The sequence below is a fragment of the Sciurus vulgaris genome (assembly GCF_902686455.1).
Source record: "Sciurus vulgaris genome assembly, chromosome: 9".
Taxonomy (NCBI): domain Eukaryota; kingdom Metazoa; phylum Chordata; class Mammalia; order Rodentia; family Sciuridae; genus Sciurus; species Sciurus vulgaris.
The window spans coordinates 6885566-6909134 of NC_136469.1; the positions used below are offsets into that span (position 1 = coordinate 6885566).

A 23569-nucleotide genomic window follows, 5' to 3' on the forward strand; every position below is an offset into this window, starting at 1 on the left:
TTGATGATAACTGCTTTAAAATCCTTTCCAGAAAATTCCAACATCTAATTATCTAATTTATCTTTTCTTTTCTCAAGCATGTTCTTATTTCATATAGTGGGTAATTTTTTATTGTTTCCTGGACATTTTGTCTCTTCTCATTGATGAGTACAATCTTTTTTTAAATCTTTTATCAGGCAGTCATCTTGTTTAAGTTTAAAATGCAGATTCAGGTCTACATTTGTGGATTTTGTAATTACATTTAAAGCTTCAAAACGATTTTAATTAGCTTGGTTTATCTGGTGGTGCTGGACTCTGCTTGCTCTGGCTGGTGTTGCCTGAAGGGACATCTCTGTCAGCCAGTACCCTGCCTACTGGACCATCTGCAGAAAAGCATATACACCTGATATCCAGACAAGAGATACATGACTTAATCCAGGAGGTGAGGTAGGGGACTAAGTGTAGTTTAAGGAAAAAAAATGTGTTTAATCTGCATTAATATGACTAGAAAATATTATAGTTAAAAGTTATTTTCAGAAGACAAAATGTTACTAATTGTGTGTGTGTGTGCGTGTGTGTGTGTATTAAGTTAACTTACAAAATTGCCTACAGGAAGAAATTTGTTTGATAATAATATTAAACTATAAACCTGCCACACAGATTTCTGAGATTTTAAAAGTTGTAGTTTGTGCATTCAATTATTGTTACTCAATTATATATCCTCTTATTGCTTCATCATAAGTAAAACTAGTTCTAAATAGTTTAAGTGACAAAACAAATAAAAGATAGACCTTAATGAAATCTAAACAGAAAACATAATTGTATCCATCTTTAAATTTGAAAAAAAGGGAAATTCCACAATCTATCCCTTCGCTCCTCCTGAACTGATTTAAAAAAATAAAAAATCTCAGATAAGAAATAAAGACAAAGTTGGTAGTCACCTATTAATTAGCATTTGTCTTTAGGTTAATTATGCATTCATAAAATAATAACAATAAATTAGAAAAGTTTCATCTTCAAAAATTTTCAAAAACATATTGGCTAATAAGTTGCCAAATTAAAGGTAAAACCCACATTTATCTAGAAAATACTTTCTCAATTGCACCTATCCTGTTAAAAGAATTTAGTTAACATCATATGCTTCTTGTGGTTAAATCAGCCATAGTCTCTGGGGTCATGAAACATGACCTAAAGAAAAAACAGAAAAATGCTTCGTGTAACATTACAAGAGAAGATAAAATATTGTTAAGAATTGCCGTAGAACTCCTTTTAGGTTAAAATTTAAATTTGTAGATTAAAATTGCAAATTTAATTTACCATTCAAATTTTGTTTCTGGGTTAAAATACAGGGTTCACCCTGGGTGTTGGGAACATCTCTGAGCTTCTCCTCTCTTTCTAACTTCACAATGTTCCAAAACTTTCTCTCTTTATTTGCCCCACAAAGCAGTTAGAATTCTTAATCTGGCAATTGCCTTCTGAGAGTGAGAGTGGAAACTACAAAATCTTTTGAGATAAGAGTTCAGAAGCCCTAGATAATCACTTTTGTTTTATTACATTGCTCATGAAAGTCAAAAAGTCTGAGAAAATAAATTGGGAGAGAAGATCAACCCCACCATTAATGTAAGGAAAAGCACAGGCCTACGGAACTGCCCCTTTAACAATTCACCCACTACATGAGACCACATTATCAAATTTTTTAAAAAACCCTTTACACATTTGCTGTCATGAAAACATTGGTTTCAGACATGGAATTACATAAACAGATCAGTGGAAAAAAAGATAATGTACAGAAACATACCTGAATATATGTAAATACCTATAATCTTTTACTTTATATCCATTAATACTGACATACAATAATTGTATATTTTTTCTGGGGAATACAGCATGATAATTCAACACATCTATATAATGTGTAATGATAAAATCAGGGTAATTGGCATTTTTATCTCTTTAGACATTTATCTTTTGTTGGGAAACTTTAAAGTTTTCTGTTCTAGTTCCTTATAAAGTATGGAATGTAAGAAGGGCGAAATCAATCCTGGCATAATTGCATATCTTAACTTTAGAGTTCTAACTCATCAGAGTAGATATAAAGTTTACATCTTATACATTAATTATTACTTACAAGCAATTTTAAATTAATACCAGAATATAATTTAAAATGCTATTAATTCATTATCATCTTCTAACAGGGATTTCATATTCTTAAGCAAGATACATGGTATGAAAAGGATAAAGGAAAAAATAATGTGTCTATTAAACAATATAAAGCTCTAAATTAGAAATGAATTAAAGTAAAAATATGTTGGGAAGATATTTTTGTAATGTTACCATACTTAATGAAATACTAATGCTAAAGTACTTAATCCGAAAAGATCACCATTCCAAACAAGAACACAATGCATACGTGCATTAGAAATGCAGTTATGAACAGGCATACCTGGAAAATTCCTGATCTCACCAGGGATGAGGTGACTGAACTACTTATAAACACTTTCAAAGATAAAAATAATGATAACATAATTTTCTTGAAGAATTTCCATGTATTGATAGCTTTTCTTAAAAATATTCTGAAGCACATACACAAGCACAGAATTTGTATGTTGATATGCTGTTGGCAATTCATATGGAAATGAATACATTGTATATGGGGTATGCTGGGAAAAGATATTTCACTAAAATAATGAAATAATAAAGCAAATTTTAGAATAATATGTATGCCATTAGTCTGTTTAAATAAAATCACATATGTGCCTATTTATATGTGTGAATTTACACATGTGTATATGCATGTGTATGTGTGTGTGAAATGCAAGCTAAGGCAAGACTGGTTGTTTATGTGCCTTTCAACTAGCTCAATACTTTAATTACAATGATTACTTTTGTAACTTAACAAAGAGTAGGAGAACCTGATGGTATTGAATTCCACTGGTGCCTGTCATTGGCCATGAATCATGGCGTATGAGTGTGCCTCTTTTCTAATCTGTAAGTGAAGGTAATAAATCAGTCTTGACTGTCTTGTGGTGGTTCAATGAACTGATGTGTGTGTGCAGGCCTGTGTTATCAGGCTAGACTCTCCAGCACTGAGGAGAGTTGAGCAGAGATCCAGGTCTCTGCTCACAAGATGTTCTCTGTGCCACTGGCACAGCACCAAGGGCTGCCCTACGGGCACTCAGGCCTGTCACGGACATGCAACGGGTGCCACATACCCAAGAGGGTCTGTGTCTAAGAAAAATAATGCCTCTTTTATTTTAACCTATGTAGAGTTCGTTTTATATATATATAATCTATTAAACTATTCATTTTTTTAAAGTACCAGAAAAATAGAGCAAAGGGATCTATCAAAATCATTTCTCAAAAGATATTTTGCATCACTTTAACCCTTATCTTTATGAGTTGGGTGTTATTACTTCATGAAAATCAGGATGTTGGCTAATTGCAAGTCAGACCCACGGGTCTAACTGACGACTCAATTTTCGTCCTGTGTGTGTACATGTGTATCCCATGGCACGGTGACCAGGTGAATGAACAAGTGCCAGGTGCCCCAATGCCACCTGCATTTGCTCTTGGGCAGAGGGTCTCCAGGCCTATGTGGAGCAGTCACTGGAACCATTCAAACTTATAACTTCATGATAAAAAAAATCAAGCAAGGGTAGATTGTAAAAAGAAAACATTAAAGTTTTGTTAATGAAACAAGGAGAGAATAACAGGCTCAAGTTTTCCTTAGTCAGCTGAAGCCTAAAACAATATGGTTTAAATGTCATAGGGCTACATTCTCTGAAACGGGAAAGATCATTGAAAAGATGAAAATGAGCAGATTGGGAAGATACGTAATTCAGTCTGAGTCAAAGGACCATTGCGTGCGTCCCAGGACTGTCCCTTCAGTGTTGGCTGGGAATCCACGTGGAATCCTGTGCTGGCTGGCTGGTCTCCCTGCCCACCTGGCCCCCACAGTCCTAAAGCAAGAGGATGTGACCTTGCCCACATTTATCTAAGTAGCTGCATAAGCATCCCATTTTTGTTAATATTCAAGAACATATTTAAGAGCCAGGCACAGTGGCGCCACGTGACTGTGATCCCAGAAGTTTGGGAGGCTGAGGCAGAAGGATTGCAAGTGCAAAGTGAGGACCTAAGCAATTTAGCGAGATCCTGTCTCTAAATAAAATGTAAAAAGGCTGGGGATGTGGCTCAGTGATAAACCACTCCTAGGTTCAATCCATGGTAACAAAAACAGAAACAGACAAACAAACAAACAAAAACCATACTTAACACATGGCAAAAAGTTACAAAGAAAGGAATAGAAAAAAGACCCAAATGTTGACTTTGTGCTTCAGTGAAACTATCAAAACTCATCAAGATGATTTGAGAACGAACACAGGGGACAATGATGACGTCGGTTTGTAATCTGGATTCCAAGTATGGATGGAGGGACTGAGGACATGGGAGTTACACTGTGACAGAAGTGGATTCCAGGGAGAGGGGTGGTCACACCTGTGGTGTCTCATTTCCTGGGGTAGATTTTGGTGGTGATGTCTTTGCCTTCTAGTATTCTCCATATAGAAAACCCCTTTCATTCCAGAACATGATTCTTGTCGCCTGCATGACTGGAGATTTATGCTAAGGGTCAGGGCTGTGAGGGAGGACCATGGCTTGCAGATTGTCACCTTAAATCAGGATGGGAATGCTATCCAGAATGGAATTTGAAGGCTCAGGCTTAATACTGGGTGAAAGTATAACTTTCTTCTGACAGATACATCTATCAAAAATCAATTTTACAAGTTGAGTACAATTTGAATTTTTAGGAAACACAGAAAAGTGTGCATAGATTTTAGTTATTTTTAAAAACACACTTTCCATTCAGTTTTTACCCATTATGTCATATGTGTACAATAAAGGTAAAGTTGAGATTTAGCAATAATCATAGCCAGCATCTATAAAGGATTTCCTATGTACTAGTTATGATTCTACATGTTGTAGACATATTCATTCTTTTAATTCTAAATTCAATAATATACATAGTAGAATAAAATAAAAAGGGGGATCAATGCAAAGCCTCTCTCCTGAGAGTCACAGGAAAGGGCTCATGTCAAGAATGACTTGGCTCAAATGACCCAGCGTAGGGGCAAGCACTATATGGTTCTGCCTAGGAATTAGCTATTTGATCAAAACGATGGTGTGCGATTGCACATCCGTTGTCTACATCCATTTTTATCATCTCAAAACATCTGGTTTCCTGTTGCATTCTGTAATGTTGAAGATACATTTGTATCTAATTTAATAATTTTATTACCATAAGCTCTATAATAAATTGTTCTCTAATTCCACTCATTCTGCTTCTTCTCTTTTACCAACCCAGTGCCACGTGGTCATTATTACAAGCCCTCTTCTAGTTTTTTTCTGCCTTCACTATGCAGTCAACACTCACAAGAGCATTAATGCAAAATGTTTTCCTAGTCATGTTACCTGCATGATTAGTTAAAAAGCACCCCACCCCCACCCCCACTGATTCTGATACTCTCCTCCTCTCTACCTTTCCAAAAATACCAGATTAGGGCAAGTCTCTGCCTCCTCTGCGCCCACGTTATTGTGCACCACAAGAAAAAACAGATGATCTTGAGGATTAGTACCATAGCAAATTTATGGTATCCAAACACAGAGGTAACCACAATTGCTTGGCAATTCCATTACATTTTTCTTATTTGGCCTATTTCCCATTCCCCTCGGCAATTTCCCCAGCCCTTCTTCGTTTTCCTAAAATCTCCAACCCCAAGACTCCATCTTACTCCATCAATTATCCCCTTCCTATGCTGTATTTTTAGACTTCTTTAGTGCTGCAAAACCACACCCACATAGACATAAGTGTTATACATCAAATATTCAGTCCACACATATAGCTGTGTGGACAGACTCGAGTGAGCAAGTGTGGATGTGTGGACATACTATGTGCATTCAACTTTTGACACGGTTAAAGTCAAAAACCTTAAAACTCTCTCCTTCTTTCCCTACAAATCACCACTTTCTTTAAATCAAGTCTTCCAGTCACTGCAGTCTCCTTCATAAACACCGCCTTTCTTACAATATGAAGCTCATCGGCATTGTATTTAGACTTCATTTCTTCCTTGGGGATCCGTACTGAGCCTTCAAACTCGTGTTCAGAGGGGAGGAAACAGGTACTTAATGTGACAGACACACGTGGACAGTTATGGAGATGGGTTCAGAGGTTTAAAACCAGCACAGGACTCAGTGAAGACACTGAGCTGTTGTTCTAAAACCCCTGAGCACTTCAGCCTCGACCTAGTTTAATCACTGCCCCTGTGCAGATGACGTCCAGACCTGGACTTGCCATCCTGAGTTACAGCTGTGTGTCCAGCAGACAACTGGACACTTCCCTCCACCTCTGCCTCTCACAGCTACCTGCCAAGCCCTCAAATGCCTCCACGGATGTTATTAAGACTGTATCTTCTTCCTGTTTCTCACCTCAGTGGACATCATCACCATCCATCTGTCCAAGTGATAGCACTAGATGTCCTAGACGTTGCCTACAATCTTGACTTCCATCACTGAGGCCAGACGACCATCTGTTTACTTTCCCCCGAATTCTGCTGTATTTCCCCGTCCCCCCAGTGGCTGACCTAACTCAGGTCCTGACTCTTTTGCATATGCAATGGTCCCTTCCTCCAGCCTCGAAGTTTTTCATACTATAATAAGAAACATCTTCCTGAAACAGAAGTTCAATTACGCCTTTCCTCCAGCTCATGTTTGGATACATGCCCAAAATATTAAGTTGTGGAAACACTATAATGATACCTATATTTATTTTTATAAAATAATAGATAGGTTTATCCTTCATAATATTCCTAAATTGACAGCTGCAGGCTCTCCTTGTCCACTTATCTGACTTAATTGCTATGTGGATTAGATGAGATACACCAAGGCAAGAAAAAGAGTGTCTAAAAATGAGAAATTCTGTTGTCATCAGCTATTTAGTTACTTTCAGTTCATTTCACTGTACCGTAGATTACATAGACAAGGTATATTTATTTACTGATCATTTAATCTGGTTTTGACTAAAATACTGTCACTCAAAAGGCAAGAGATAGATAAGATTTCCTGCAGAGAAACCACAATTGGGAAAATAACATAATGAAAGAAAAATTGAACAATAAGATATGTAATTATTATATGTAGTTAGGCTGGGACAGGAGGATGGCAAGTTCAAGGCCAGCCCAGGCAACTTAGCAAGACCCTATCTTAAAAAAAGAAATAGAAAGGACTGGGGATATAGCTCAAAGGTAAATTTCCCTGGGTTCATTCTTAAGTACCAACCAAACAAAATAATTACATCTGTCCTTTGTGAAAGAGATGTAGCCATCTCTTCTTAAGTCACTGAAGTAGATGGAAACAGTAACAGCTTAATTCAATCAGCAAGACTGGGCAAAAAAATCAGAAAGTAAGAAGATAGATTCCATGCTTGTATAATTGTATCAAAATGGATTTGGCTGTCATGTATAACTACAAAGAACCAACAATAAAAAAAAGGAAACCAAAATAAATCTTTCTTCCAAAAAAAAAAAAAAAAGGCCATATAAAATATGGGTTTATATCCTTGTTAATGGTGAAATTTACCTAAATATATTTTATGCCATGAAATGGAGAATAATGGTAACAAAAAGCTATGATTAGCATGAGTTTTAAAAACATTAATAAAATATTTGAACAAACTAATTAAAATTTCTAATTCATCTTTGTGCCAGGTTTTTCTATCTGTATATTTTGTAGTGTACACATTAAACAATAGACATATTTCCTTTGCAAATAATGAATATATTTATGCTGGTGATTTTTGCATGACATTTTTGCACGTAGAAGTGAATGATTAAAATGTTTTAACAGCAACAATTTAGTGTAAAATTGGACCTTGTTAATAATGAGTACAATATCTTCCCAAGGTTTGCATTGCATGCAGCTGAAATCCAGCATTTTCAAGCTTCTGGTGTCTCTCAGGACATATCACCCTCATCACAGTGTGTGTTTCATAAAGCCAACCCTGCTTCCTGACCGCCGTCAGTCCATTGCTGCTGAACTGGACTCCCCGGGCCACCTGACCTTCACTGGTACTTTCTTTCCACCTTTCTTTTCCATAGTGGTTACATTTCTGCCATTAGAGAGTTAGTCTTTTGCCAGCCAGCTCATAGCACCTTGTAGACAAATAATTTCCTCATCTTCAAGAACTAAGGTGCCCCCTGGTAGTCACAGGCTGGGATGGAAGTAAGTGAGCAGGACTTCACACGTAACTGAGCGTGGTCGAGATTTGAGTTTCTGAAGTAGGTCGTGTCCCACAGAGCATCCCCAGCTTGGCAGCATGCAGACTGTAGTTAATGATACTTCATTGTGGACTGGAAATCTGATAGGAGAGTAGATATTTAGGTACTTTAGGTTCCCCAAAAGAGGCAATGTGTTATGGGGCGCAACTTAAGAACAGATCGGTCATCACTGAGAAGTCTAAATTTGGGAGTCTTTATTAAGCTGGCCGGCTGACTGTCTTACCCAATGCCCCAAAAAATGGCTATTGGGAGAACAGTCCTGACCATAAGGTTGTAGGGGTTCTTATACCAAAAATCACATCAATCATAAGTGTCTGTTGCTATGATTCGAAATTACACATTAACATCATGAGATCATCGACAGAGGGGGAAGTGGGTTGAAATGACCCTTACCTAGGTACAAACTAAAGAATGGTTACTAACATCCACACAATTAGCGTTCACATGGTACATTGTTTAAGAGCATTAGGAATCAAAAGAGAGCAATTTTTCTTTACATAGGAATTATCATTCTGTATTGTTAAACATGTCACACTAAGTAACTGATGATGGGCACAGAGGTGGGGTGTTCCCATGGGAGCAGTTTTTTCCTACGTAACATGGAGTCTCAGAGCAAAATGGAGTCTGTTTAGTTAATTTCCTTATAGTCTGGTCTATAACATTCTCATGGAGTCAGATCTGTTAGCCCATCATGCAACGTTGTGAGTTGGTGCATACATTGTTTATAATGATCATTGTATTATATACCAAATCATCATGTTGTAAACTTTAAGTATTGATAATTAAAAAGTACATTAGAAATTTCTGTTACTAATGCTATTTAACTTCACAATCAATGATTATTTCACCAATACACAGTACAAGGGGTTCCTACATGGACTGAGAAATTAGATCAAAAGGCTTTGTTCTCTTGCACAACTAAAATTCTATCAAGTGTTTCACATAAGCATAAAATTTAAGGTTCTTTTTCCCTAGGGAGAAGAAAATATGATTCAGTTATATGTCTTATCTAGGTTAATAGAGAAGAATTAATATGCACAGTTAATACAATTGAAGTGAATACCATTATTTTTGGATCAGCAATGTAAAAAACAGAAGAGATTCTTAAAGATCCTTTGTTTTTCTTGTAGCCCCCTTTCCCCTACTGGCTTCCACAGAGAAAAGCCACTGACACACTTGCAAGATAAACTGAAGCTGTTTCCCTGGGAGTGTGAGTGCCAATTCAGCCCAGAGTCTGAAATCAACTTAAATGTATTTTCATCATCTAATTTATCTTTCTCCTGTGGATTTTCAAGCTGTTGCTTAACAGTTTCTTAAGTTTCACTAGTCTGTTTTAAAGTCTGAGGTAATATAGAAAACTAAAATTTTTAGAAGGGCCATTTGGAATGTTCCTTTTACTATAAAATGTTTTAGTACAGTATCATATTTCATTTGAGACTTTCCTCAGTTAAAAAAAATACTGATAATCACCAATCAGAATGAAGGAAGAAAACCAACGTTCTGTCTACTTTGTGCAGGTACAGAATCAGATGAAGCACACTGCACCCAAAGTCCATGAACAAGGAGGTCTGTTGTGGAGAGTCAGGATCCGCCTTTTTTTCAGGTTACTTTATTAAGTACTGCCAGTGTCTGCTATGAATTTTTGATAAGAGCTGTTTACTACAAATATGATCAACTAAACCATGACACAATGATTTCAATGGTAGTGTTCATCTCTTTGGAGAGATGCCATCTTGCACTTGCTTATGATGTGAATGCGGCTGAGCAAGAAGGAAAGAAGGGAGTCGAAGGAAGCCAGATGGCAGAGAGAAGACCGTGCATGCCCAGAGGATGGAGACCAGGTTGCCTGCAGTCTGAGCGAGCTGAGAGGCCAGCTAGCTGGACTCATCCTGGAGTTCAACCTCCTTTGACTTTTTTGATACTAAAAACAATTTAGAGCAAAGTTGAAAGCATGGACTTTGGAATACTAATAGCACTTTAATTTTAATCTGCCTGTTGTCCCTTCTGATCACTACCTGACTTCACAGGGAGGTGTGAGCGGAAGTACTGCCCCAGATGTCTTCCAGAATGGCCACCGGTGCTGGGGCGCCTCTGTCTTTGCCTGGGCATCTCCAGCACCCTCGGGCACAGCAGATGCTTCGGCTGCCTCTCACTCTCCTCACGGGCAAACAGCTCTGAAACTCCCCTGTGCCGTCACCAGGCAGAATCGGCACCCTTCCACCTGGGCGCGCACCCCTGTACTACTTGGGCTCAGCGTCTTAGAAAACGTTTTTGCTCGTCTTCTTTTCTTGGTTTTTATTATCTGAAAAGCCTGAGGGGGACTGAACATGAGAATAAATATGAGTGCAAATGGCAGGCTGGAGTTGGACCTTTCCTCCTTCTTTGAAGGCGGGATTTGTGACTGCCCAGGAGACATTTGACAATGTCTGGGAACCCTGACTGTTGCCACAGTGGTGGGGAGGAGTCCAGCTGCTTCCTGCAGGGTGGAGCTCAGGGTTGCTGCTGACCATTGGTGACATGAAAGACCACCCCAGCATGAAGACTGTCCTCCTCACAAGACCAGTCTTGCTAACCAATCATGCTCTGCCATACAGACCTGCTTCCATAACAAACTTCTGGTGTCCCTCCATTTTTCAATGCCAGCACTGAACACAACGGCTCAGGCTGGTGAATAGTTGAGTTCCTCCCCTTCCTTAACAGACTGCAAGATACACACTTTCTCCTATGTTCGCACAATCAAGTACCCACATCCATAACAAGACCACGTGCCAGGCAGGTACAGTTAATGTAACTGCAGAACAAATAAAGTGGTCTAAGATAACTGACTAGAGTTATCCAGATCAGTTCTAGATAACTGATCTAGAGCTGTAGAACAGAAAATCTACTTACTAAGAAAGAGAGAAAATAATAATCTTGAGCTTTTCCCCGGATATTCCGTTATACAGCGGGCTCCACTCACAAACATGACTTTCTTGGGAGTTTAGTAAATATATGGTTTTTCTATGAAATGGCTTCTGATTTGGAAGCAAAGACATTGATGACATGCCTTAAAAAAGTTTCAAAACTTAGTCTTATGTACAGTCCATAGTATATTCAATCATACCTGAGTATATGTTCAGCTTTATTAAAATGAGACCTAAGCAGTTTTTCATACAATTACTTGCTTAAAATTACAAGAGCCTATGTATGTAAAACATTTTATGGCAAGTGTTAATCTATAGTCAACTTTTATGAGTGCAAGTAAGAATTCCAGTGAAAAATGTTGAAATCTCTTAAATAAATTTAATGAGCCTTGTCACAATAATACTTCTGTTTTGGTAAAGGTATGTTGCAAACTCCAGGACAACCACTTAAAAATTAAATAAAATTCAATTGATAGATTATGGGTGGAGAGAAAAAAAATGTGATTATATAAAATGTTCAATTAAAGCTAGACAAGGCAGATAAATGCAAAAAAAATCAAGAAACAAAGAACAAAGGCAAAGAGTAGAAACAATTACAGATATTAATCCAGCAATATCAATGGTTACATTAATTATTAATGGTTTAAATACACTAATTAGAAGATAGAGTGTCAGAGTGGATAAAGGAAAAACATAAGACTATCTACATATTACTTATAAGAAACCCTCTCAATATATTCAAGTTTAAAGAAAAAAGATGGAGAAAGACAAGCAATGCTATCTCTAATTAAAAGAAGACAGTCTCTGATTTAATTTCAGAAGATAGAAACTTCATAGCAAGAAAGATGATGGAAAAGGGAGAAATAATAAAATAATAAAAAAATTCCACTAAGATAATGTTTCTGCACATGATGCCTATGGAAAGAGTTGTCACCAGACAGGTGGCACACACCTGTAATCTCAAGAAACTCCAGAGTCTGAGGCCAGCCTGGGCAACTTAGTAAGAACCTGTCTCAAATTAAAAATAAAATCAAAACTGCTGGGGATGTGGCTTAGTGGTAAAGCGCTCCTGGGTTCAATCCCCACTACAAAAAAAAAAAAAAAAAAAAGAACAGTATACATCAAATTATGACATACAATTCAATTTTGACTCAAAAATGGAAAGAGATGAGAAAATAAACAAATAAATCTATTATCACAGTTGAAAGTTGAAGACCTCAACATGTGTCTGTCAGTTCAAAGCATGAATAACCAATAGCATTGTCAATCAAGCTGATCTAATTGATGATACCTAACATTTTATCCAATCATGCCAGAATATGCATACTTCTTAAATTCACCAGGAATATTATCTGAGATAAAACGCATTCTAGGATATAATAGACATGTTAACGAGTTTAAAAGAAAAGAAATTATGTAGATTATGTTTGAGATCATACTGGAATTAAGTTAGAAGTAAATAACAGAAGAATAGCTGAAAATGTCTTAGCTATTAGGAAATTAAGGAGCAGAAGTTAAAACAATACATGTCAATGATAAATTCTCATTAAAGAAATATTTTGATGTAAATAAAAATGAAAATACAACTTATAAAAATTTGTGAGAAAAGGCAGAAAGCAGTGTCTCAATGGAAGTTCACAGCATTGAATTCATATGATAGAAAATAAGACATGTACAATCAATAACCTGAGCTCTCATCTTAGGAAGTTAATGAATGAAGAACAAGGTAAATATAAAAGTAGCAGGGAAAAAAAAGAACTAATAAGGAGTAAGCAGAATTCAGCGAAATTAAAAACAAGTAAACAACAGAGTATTAACAGAAGCAAAAGCTGTTTCTTGAAAAGATCAATTGATAAATCTCTTCATTAAGAAAAAGAAAAATGAGAAAGCCCAGGTAATAGTGCTGTTTTAATGAAAATATTGTATGATTATATAATTAAAAATTTTAGTATTGGTTTTCTTTTGGGGCAGGGTGATATGAATTTATAGAAATTTCCTCTTCTAATGAACAAAAGTCTATGAAATATCTACTCAAGCCTGCATGAAAATTTAGTTTCAGAAGATCTTATGAGCATAATAAACTTTAAAAGAAATAGTTGCATTAATGATATAATAAGTACAGATTTGAGCATTCAGTTAGATTGAGAAAAAATTAATGGGATGCCACATATGGAGGAAAGAGGAAGCAATTCTAGGCAGAGACACAACTTGTACAAATAACAGCAAGGCAAATGGCTGTCTGTGCTTGTTAAGGAAAAATTCTAAATTCAAGGTTGTGCATAGAAAAATGGAGTGGACGTGACCTTGGAAAACTCGTTTTCAGGCATAGTAAAAATAGACTTGTTCATTGTTTTAGAGCTTAGAATTTAACCTATCTAATTCCAGTACTAAGGATGAGGGTATTCTACAATAAGACAAAAACATGACAACATGTGTGCATTGTTTGGCTAATGAACTGAATATGAAATAAAATGCAGGTGGGGAGAATATTAAAAGGAAACTGTGACCTTGTTGAAGTTTAAATGGGGTCTGAGCAACAGTCAGGTAAGATGCAGAGTCCTCAGGGAGGGGCCTCATGTGCGCTGTGGGGACTGGAGCTGAGGCAGCGATGTGGACCTGTCACCGTTTCAGCCTAGGGAGGAGCAGCAATGTTTTCATTGATCTCAGTAAAATGTAAAGAATAAGTGGAGGAATTTTAAAATACAATTCCCATTTACATATTCCATTGTGGTTACATGGAGTTGGATGAACTCACCTATTTCCTTATTAAAGTTTCTTAAGCCCAAGAGCACACTAAGAGGCAGCACAGCAAAGTGGTTCTGAGTTCAGGTTCTAGAGCTAAACGGTGCATACTTGAATTCCAACACCATCTCTAATCGACTTATGTAAAAGTCATAGTTTCCTCATTTACAGAATAGAATTAATAAAAGAACCTACCTTACAAGTGTTTTGTGAGATTCAAATGGGGTAAGAGAGGTAAACCATAGGGCCTGGGACACAGTAGGTGCTCAATAAATATGAGCTGTTACATCCATTGATCAAAAGGTCATTGAATTACACTGGGGAATGCAGTAATGGAGCTAATGAAATCAACCAGTCTAAGAAGACTACAAAAGACACAAGAAAAATTAGCAAAACTATAAGAAACTTTAAGAAATAATAAATGGGAAAAGGTAAGAAAGACTAACATAAGCTAATGAGAATGCATATACATGATGTTAGGATAATAAATAAGAGAAAGTTTTGGGTGTTATTAATACCAAAGGAAAGACGTAGAGTTTTAAGAGATACTATATCAGTTTCAAGACACCCAGGAGGAATTGCCTAAATCCAAAGATGGTACTGAGACCTAAAATATAACCTTTTCTACCTCATGTAAACACTTACCACATGCTGTGGTCATAACTTTTGAAAGTTTGTGGCTCGTGAACACAGGGATGAGCCACAGCCCAGGCAGGAGGAAGCAGGAAGGCACCAGACTGTATCACGTTACTCAAAAGGGCACACCATTTAGAACTTATGCATTCTTAATTTCTGGAAATTTTCCATGCCATATTTTCAGACCACAGCTAACCATGGGTCCATGGGCATCTGAAACCATAAAAAGCAGAACTAGATGAGAAAGGACACCTGTACTGCTGATTTCCAGGAACACAGGGAAGAGAACCAGGCAAAGAAGCTGAGCTTTGAAAAAGCTCTTCGCACTTAGAAGTTGGGAGACATTAGCATTCACGAAAGCCCTTTGCACAGACGTGAATAAAACAAGCAGTTGCAGTGAACCTGAGATGGGTCAGTGTGGAGCAGTGGAGATGGGGCTGTGGACAACTTAGAGAGGCTGGTGCCTGACAAAGTAGATGCATATGTGAGAAGTGTCCCCCACAGAAAATAGTTCAATAGAGAACAAGATACAAGTATGGAAAATTTAAAGTTTTAATGGTGAAATGACATCTTTTGTGGTATCTTAAAGTAAACAAAAATATTAGGAGTATCAAGCCATTTAGAAAATCTGTTTGAAGAAAAATTCATTTATACATAAAAAAAGAGATGAGCAACTAAGGAGGGAATCTTGCTTTATGACATCATTTTATTAAACATCTATACATTTATAATCTATAAATTTAATTAATCCCAATAAAATAACCAGGTAAGTGGTTTTAAAAATCAAATAGGTGGATAAATAAACAAACACAGCCAGAAAATCTTCGAGGAAAAAGCAAAACCTTGTGAGTAAAAAATCTACCAGCCCATGGATAAATTTCTCGACGAAAAAGAAATAAAATTTCATTGAGATATATGAATCCCTCAGTATTTAATCAAGAGAGAAGGCACCACTCATTTAAATAAGGAACATTAACAATAAATGTTACCAAGTAAAACGTGATTGGAGACGAAAGAAGATAAAATTAGGCGGTAAGGGATGCAGAAACAGAAAGCCAAAAGCCAAAACCCAAAACACAAACAACCTGCAGGGTAGAGGGAAGGCCCGCAGGAAGGAAGGAGAACTTAGAAGAGCGGCCCCGCCAGGCCACTGGCTCTCCTGGGGAGAGCAGGCTTTCGCAGGAACCTGCACCTGCAAGCGGCCAGGAAACTGGTCAAGCTGAGGCAGAGCTGTGTGCTGGGGCAGAGGTTCCAGGCCTGAGGAAGTCGCCCTCACAGGTGGGCAGAGGATGCCCTTGACGTCCCCACCTCGTGGCTGGAAAACTTACCCAAGGAAGTGGGCAGACCAGCACTGGTCTTTAGGGCTTCGCTTCTGAGGGCCAGAGCTCCACTCCAGGGGTGGAAACTGGAGTTCTGCGGTGAAGGTGGATCCTGCGCTTCTGCGGGCAGGCGGGTCTGCCCCAACCGCAGCCTCTGCAGGGAGGAAGGCTGCAGCCTGCACAACGGCCTTCTAAGGGGACAGTCGGCGTGCCCTGGCTCCACTTGGACTGGCTCACCACCGCGGGCCTATGCTGGCCGCCGTGCTCAGCCCCTGTGGCAGGCTGTGTGGCAGTCAGCTCTGGCTGCTCTGCTTAGCCCAGCAGGGCCGCCATTCTGCTGCTTCTCTGCAGGGCACAGCTTGGTGGCAGGGAGGCTACGTTCCTGGCACCCAGGAAGGGGGCTGAAAAAATTGCAGGGAGATGTGAACCAGGACTTTCTGGAGCATCTTCCCAGCTCCTGGTGTTTCGGAAGTGCAGAACAGCAAGGCCAGGGGAGCCCCTGCCTCTGCCATGCCCTGCCTTGGCCCCCGCCTTCTAACGACAGAGCCTAACATCACGGCCAGCCAACCGTGAGGAGGCACGTTTACAGGTGCAGCTCTCCAATCACAAAGTAGACAAGACAGATTGATTTAAAGCCAGAGTGTGATGAATAATTAACAAAAGATCCAAATACAGATGAAAGTTTCTTGTGTTATAAATGACCAAGGAAATGACAAAGCTGCTAGAAATTATGGAACATATGTAAAATCATAGTGTGGAAGTACGTTCGAGGACTTATTTAAAAAACCACACCAGAAAAGCAAGAGACCTTCAACACATGCCATTAAACAGGACCCATGACAAAGTAACCATAAACAAGATCAAGCAACAACAGTGAAAGACACTGACAATTCGCATCTGAGGAAACGGGTCAGTTTTCCTAAAATATTAATAATTTGTACATGTTAATCAGAAATGAACTAACAATAATAATCCCAAAAGATATTGATTAGAATTTGCAGAAAATATAAACATCTCTTAAAGGTATAAAATGATGCTCAGCTTCTCTCAAAACAAGTGAAAGGAAAATATCAAGTGCAGTGAACTACTTTCACTTATCAAATTACCAAAGAGCCCAAAATTTAATAATATATCAGCAAAGAAACTAGCAGGCTCATGCATTTCTGGTGTTTAATCTGCAGACATTTACATGTGTACATATTCATTTCAAGTCTAAACATTTATCCTGGAGTTCTCCTTACATAACTGAAAACTGAAGTATATACACGTATATTGGTTGAAATTTTTTACTGGATTGATAGCACCCTGCATGTCCGCCAGCAGTTGATTGGTTAAAAAACATTGTACATCTAAGTAAGGCAATATCATTCATCTAAAAAGGAAAATCAATAAACTCCTTCATGACAAGGAACAAATTCAATAATGTTTATTTTAGCAGTAAAAGAAAAGAGGAAATTACCAATATATGCATTGCTCTCAGGACAAGCATAGACACCCAAGAAAATGCTCATATCTGTCTCTGAAAGGGTGCATGTCACAGTACACTTTCCCATAACATTTCAATAGTTTGTATGTGAAGAGTATTAAAAATACAAAAAACAACAAATTATGTTAACTTGATCAGTTACTTTAAAATATTGAAATGTAGTCATCAATCCTGGAGTTGTTTAAAATTTTTAGATATTTAAGATAAAAACAATGGTATCGAAGGTGTTCTGATATAACTGGCACAGTGGAGTTATGGAAAACACTATAGAAACTCACTGCTGTGTAACTTTGCATCGTGCTTGATGAACCCATCTCAAGAAATAACCAGCTCTGGGGGACCCCTCATGAATGACTTGGACCTTTCTTTTCCCTATGTAAATCCTGCTCAGTTTCCTTTTTATAATTATGCTGTGTGAGCACAGTCTATGCTGAGTTCTTCCCACCTTACCATGTTCACTATTATAGTACCAATGTGAACAATTCATATTTATGGATTAGTGGCTGCTTCATGGTCTACCTCCTGCATCTCTGATGGATGTCAAACTGCTATATATCAGAATAGTAAACATAGACATCTCAGAGGCCTGTCAGTACCTATCAAAATGCTCTTCCAGAAGAGAAAGCTCACTCAAAACTTACTAGAAAAAAGCAAATAAAATACTGTCCTTTCACAGCTTTTCAGGCATATTTGGTGGTAGATTGAGAAAATCTGTGGCTAAAATTTAGAAAAATTTCTAAAGTGGGCATGGTGGTGCAGCCTCGGGAGGCTGAGGCAGGAAGATCACAAGTTCAAGGTCAGGCTCAACAACTTAGCAAGACCTTGTCTCAAAATAAAAAGATGAAAAGGGCTGAGGATGTATCTCAGTGGTAGAGAACCTCTGGGTTCAATCCCAGTGACACCGCCACACACACACATATACACACTATCAGAAATATAGAAAAAGTCTTATTTGTACCAGGCAATGACAAAAAAATAATATTAATGAGACGATACTTGTGGTGAGTTGTTCACCAGCCAATGTCCTCCTGTTACAGTGTTACAATTGAGAAGAAATACAATCCTAAAAACCAGGAGGATGATGTATTAGGGACAAAAAGTTATTTCAGCTGTCACTGGCTACAAAGTCCAAATAGCAGCTCAAACCATCAAGGTGTTTTTTGTTAAGGTTTTATAGAAATATATCAGGTTATGTCTATATGAGAAATATTTTTGGAAAAGCAAAATAATCCAGTAAGTAATATATCCATAGTGATTTACAAACCATCAATCTCTCTCCCTACCCCATATATCAAAATCTCACACAAACCTAATTAAGGAAAGGAAAGGGAATACATGCTTTATTGCTTATGTAGTGAGGTTAATAAATTTCTCCAGATTAGTAGCCCATTCAAGGTATTAGAGGAGTTATATTCCAAATATTAAGGTATTATGCATATGCTATATACATGCTATATATCTCAACCAACTAGCACCAAACATACAACCAAATGCTCATGTCGATCCTTAATAAGCCACAAGGGATTCTTGTAACATGGGCCCTTACCTGGAGATCTAGTCTTCAAAAGCCTAATTGAAAAGAAAGGAATTCCCCACGTGCAGGACTGATGGTCTGAATCCAGCGCTGTTTGCACCTGTGACCCAGCTGCCGTCTCCCAAGCCTCCTTCCAGGTACTCTGCACAGCGCCTCTCGCGTGCCCGGCCTCAGCCTTCTCTGCCAGAAGCCCTCCTCCAGGCCCTGTGGGGACTCGCGGCTCCGGTCAGCCTCCCTGCGGGGTCCTGCGTCTCTGCACATTCCCTTCTGCTCCCTCTCCCTAGAATCTGGCACTTCCTTTGGCCAATACTTCCCTTTGCCTTCCGAGTGCTTTCTGTTTCCTGTTCCACATTCCTTCCTCTCTGTTCTTTTCCAGCTGCCATCCTCTGCCTCTCCCTAAATCCCCTTGCACTGACCTCCCGAGCAGACGGAACTGTCCATCTGTGCTTGGTGCCACGGTCGCCAACTGGCTGCTCCTCCTTCCTTATGTCGGGCATACGGCACCTCCCGACTCAGCCGCCTCTCCACAGACACGTTCTTTTGTGATTCCTGGTTATTTCAAAACCGAGGCCCATGTTCTCCTGAAACAGCTTCCCTTTGAGCTATCAGTCTCTTTCTTCCAGTGATGTCAACTGTCACATTCCCTCAGCCACTCACTCACAAAGTCGGGAATCCGCCATTGCCAGGAAGTACATTCACTTTAGAGCCACCATCCCGCTCCGCCTGCAGATTCTGTTGGTCCAGCTCAGTCGCTGTCGTAGCTACCGTCCAATTTCACAGGGACCACTGGGCTTCTTGCCCATTTATCATGTTTACTCTCTGCTGTGATTTGGATACAAGGAGTCCCCCAAAACCTTGTTGGTGAGAATGCAAGAAAACCTAGAGGTGAAATCTTGGGTTAGGAGAGGTTTAACCCAATCAGTGCATTCATCTCCTGATAGGGGTTAACTGGGTGGTAACTACAGGCAATTGTGGGGAGGTAGGTCACTGAGGATGTGCCTTTGGGGTTTATCTGTGGTATCTGGTGAGCAAGAGCCATCTCTGCTCCTTGATTTCCATGTCCTGAGCTGCTTTCCTCTGTCACACACTCTGCCATGATGTTCTGCCTTACCTTGGGACCAGAGCAACGGAGTCAGCTAGCTACAGACTGAGACCTCTGAAACTGTGAGCCACCAAACAAACTTTTCCTCCTCTAACTGTTTTTATCGGGTCTGTTGATTACAGCAGCGAAGTAGCTGACTCTAACACTCCCTTCTTTACTCATATGAAATCCCATGACTAAGTCAACTACATATATGTTTACACTCTTGCCATTTCAAAATACACTCTTTCCCATTTCAAAATATTCTTATGATACAAATTTTTACTCCAATTCAAAATACACTCTACCTCTGTGTGTTTACCTATGCAAGTTAGCATTTCTAAAAGCAATGAAAGTAATTCTGATTTGTCTCATTTCAGTCATCAGTACTGTTTTAGTCAGTTTTTTCACTGCTGTGACCAGAAGACCTGACAAGAACAATTAAAGGAGGAAAAGTTTACTTGGGGGCTCACAGTTTCAGAGGTCTCAGTCCAAAGATAGCAGCTCCATTCCTCAGGGCTCAAGAAGGGGCAGAGCAAGGTGGCAGAGTGTGACAGAGGAAAGCAGGTCAGGATATGGAACCAGGAAGCAGAGAGACTCCACTTGCCAGGGACAAAATATATACCCAAAGGTTCGTCCCCAGGGACCTACCTCCTCCAGCCACACCGTTCCTGTCTATAGTCACCACTCAATCCCTATCAGGGGATTAATGCACTGACTGGGCTAATGCTCTTGTAACCCAATCATGTCACCTCTAAACTTTCTTGCATTGTCTCACACCTGAGCTCTGGGGACACATTCCCTTATTTATCCTCCATCTCAGCATATCACTTTGCTTTATATTTCAATGATGAATAGAGAAATTCCAAGTAAATTTCATCAATCCCCTTCTCAATCCATGTACCATCAGGTGATAAGCTTTTCACATTTTTAATTATTTTGTGAGTACTACTTTGCATGGATTTTAATTGAGCAAGGATTTTTAGGAAACTTGAAAATGGTGGATGTGCCAGGGTACATACGATTATACAAACAATTGTGTGTGTTTATGTTACTATGGGGACATGCATTTCTATCTCTCTGGCAGCAAAACATATAATCTATGATACTTGCTTGTAATTTGCTATGATAGGAGACTGGGTAGAAATCAAAGTCAGGTAAGGTTCTTGGTCAAAGAAAATACTTTATATCTTCCTATTGTGTTGACTTCATGTCATGATAACCTCAGTGTAAATATACAATATGGTCAAGAACTCCAAATACTGTTGACACGACAGTGTCACAAGTAATGTATGTGTCAGTGTGACCTGTGATATTTCTCCTTCACCTTCAACACTGCAACATGATCAGACCAGGCTCAGGCTATTGTCCAATTCCAGATGTTTACAGAGCTAGTCGGCTAGCGCCCTCTGAATCACCCCTCATGGGAGAAAGAAACTGAAGATTGGCCACTTGGTGATCGCTCTCACCAGGGGGTAGTTTCTCATGTAAGAAGCTGGGTGTTTGAAAGTTTGTCGCTGTTTATATGGTATTAAAATTCTACGTAATGCCATTCATTCAAAGTTCTGACATTTGGGACAGCTTATGCCACTGTGTTGAATTGTATTTCATTTTTGAATTGGCAGTAGAAAACACGTTATTTTTATCAATTTTACAAGATAAAATTTTAAGAGCCAAAAATTCATACTCCATCTGTTAGGAACTACCCTCTGTCCCTGGAGGATGGCCAAGAATAAACGTACTATGATCCAGTCAGTAGGATGTCAAATAAATGTATTATCAGGTGAAATGTGTGTATGCATGTGTGTGTGTGTGTGTGTGTGTGTGTGTGTGTGTACATAGGTACATGTGTGTTTCTAAAAGGATATTGTATTTTGTTTATGTTTTTCATTTTGTAATTTGCTTCAAGTATGTAAAAATGCTTAAATGAATATATCACCACTCAAAATTTTGGACTTTGTCCTGTTCATATGTTTCAACTCTTGCCTTTAATCTAAATATGTGGAATAAAACTAATGTGGAAAACATTTCTAACATAAAGAATAAAAAGAAAAGCTACAGGATATGAGAAGACAGAAACTACTGTATTTGGGAAAGAAAATCTGTATTCTCAATGAATGTTAAATTAAAAAGTTAAATAAGGAAGTGCTGAATTTTGTGACATCAAAACTAATGATCCAGAATGATCCAAATAAAGTGGGTCAACCATGGGTCAGAGCCACTAGAGGATTTCTATAGAAGTGGAAGTGGAATGCCAAAAGAAATCAGGGACAGTGGATGCAAAAATCCAGAAATGATAGGGTTCAAAGTTTAGATAAATGCATTCATAGTCAGGACTAATAAATCTGATCTTAGTGGTAAATTTTACCACTATAAGTTCTCAAGCAAGAATCTATGGGCTAAAGTGGTCATTTGTGAAAAACATTTCAGAGGCAGAATGCAATGTGCACTCTAAGGGTGAGAAGGTCATAGAGGAGCTTGCGCTCAAGTTTGTGTAATCCTAATGTACAACCTATAATCCTAGAACCTGAATTTTCTCTATGAGGAGACTGAAAAAATACACTGAAAGCAGTTTACTTTGGTGAGAAGCTGGGGACAAGGAGTTTGAAAAACCAAGGCGACAAATTGTACCTGCTACAAAGAGGATCCTGAGAAGATGGCAGAGGAGCAGCCAGGCAGCAATGGCACAGGCAGAACATGTCTGAGAGAACTGCTTTGGAACTCCAAAGTCTATTTGGCTAGAAACTTCCAGGGGAAGGTGAGGTAGGTAGTTTGTGGTCAACTTCAGCAACTTCACCCTGAAACACAGTAGCAGTTACTCGTTCACCACTCCTTGGTGTAAAGCAGGTTCACATGCATGGCTTTCTGCAGTAGCTTGCAAATAGCAGAAGAGACCCAAAGTGGGCAAAAAAGACATTGCAAATGTTCAGGATCTATACTATGATCTCTGATTGCTGTTTCTGGTTGCTGAGTTACAGGCAAAAATACAGGCAACCCCTCTTATTGCACCTCTCCCCACTGCTGCAAGCCCCAAGCTCTCAACTAAAATGACTTCCATGGGTCTTTAGGGGCTAGTGCTACTGCTTCTTTATTTTTCTTTTCCCACTTATAGGAGCCAGGAATAAAATGTAAGATATTCAAAAGCAAGGGACCATAAAGGAAAATCAGAAACTTATCACACATGCTCTGAGAAAGACGCAGAAAAGAGCCAAGAAAACCCTAAGTTTACACCTCAGGCTATTTATCAACACCAAGAAAGTCTCCAACAAAACTTAGCCCAAAAATAGCAAATCCTGGGAAATGAAGAGAATCTGAATTCCAGTCTTATCACATTATTAGATTCAAATATCTAGTTTTCAACAAAAATTCAAAAACACACAAAAATATCAGAAAAGTATTCCCATTCAAAGAAAATTTAAAAATAACTCAGCGGAAACAGTTCCTATAAAATACTTGGTGGCAGATCTACTAGACAAAGATTTTAAGACCAACTGCCTTAAAGGTGCTGAAAAAACAAAAGGAAGATATTGAGAAAGGCAAGAAAATGACATGTGAACAAAAT

The 23569-nt window shown here is 38.6% G+C and overlaps 1 long non-coding RNA gene across 1 annotated transcript in view; it reads right to left on the minus strand.

Annotated features, from left to right (window-relative positions):
• The window catches only part of LOC306669521, a 45606-nt gene extending 26355 nt beyond the window's left edge, over positions 1-19251 (minus strand). Inside the window, exon 1 of the long non-coding RNA XR_013766144.1 lies at positions 18939-19251. This is a non-coding gene — a long non-coding RNA (uncharacterized lncRNA). The remainder of the gene's footprint in view (positions 1-18938) is intronic.
• Positions 19252-23569: the final 4318 nt, after the last annotated feature.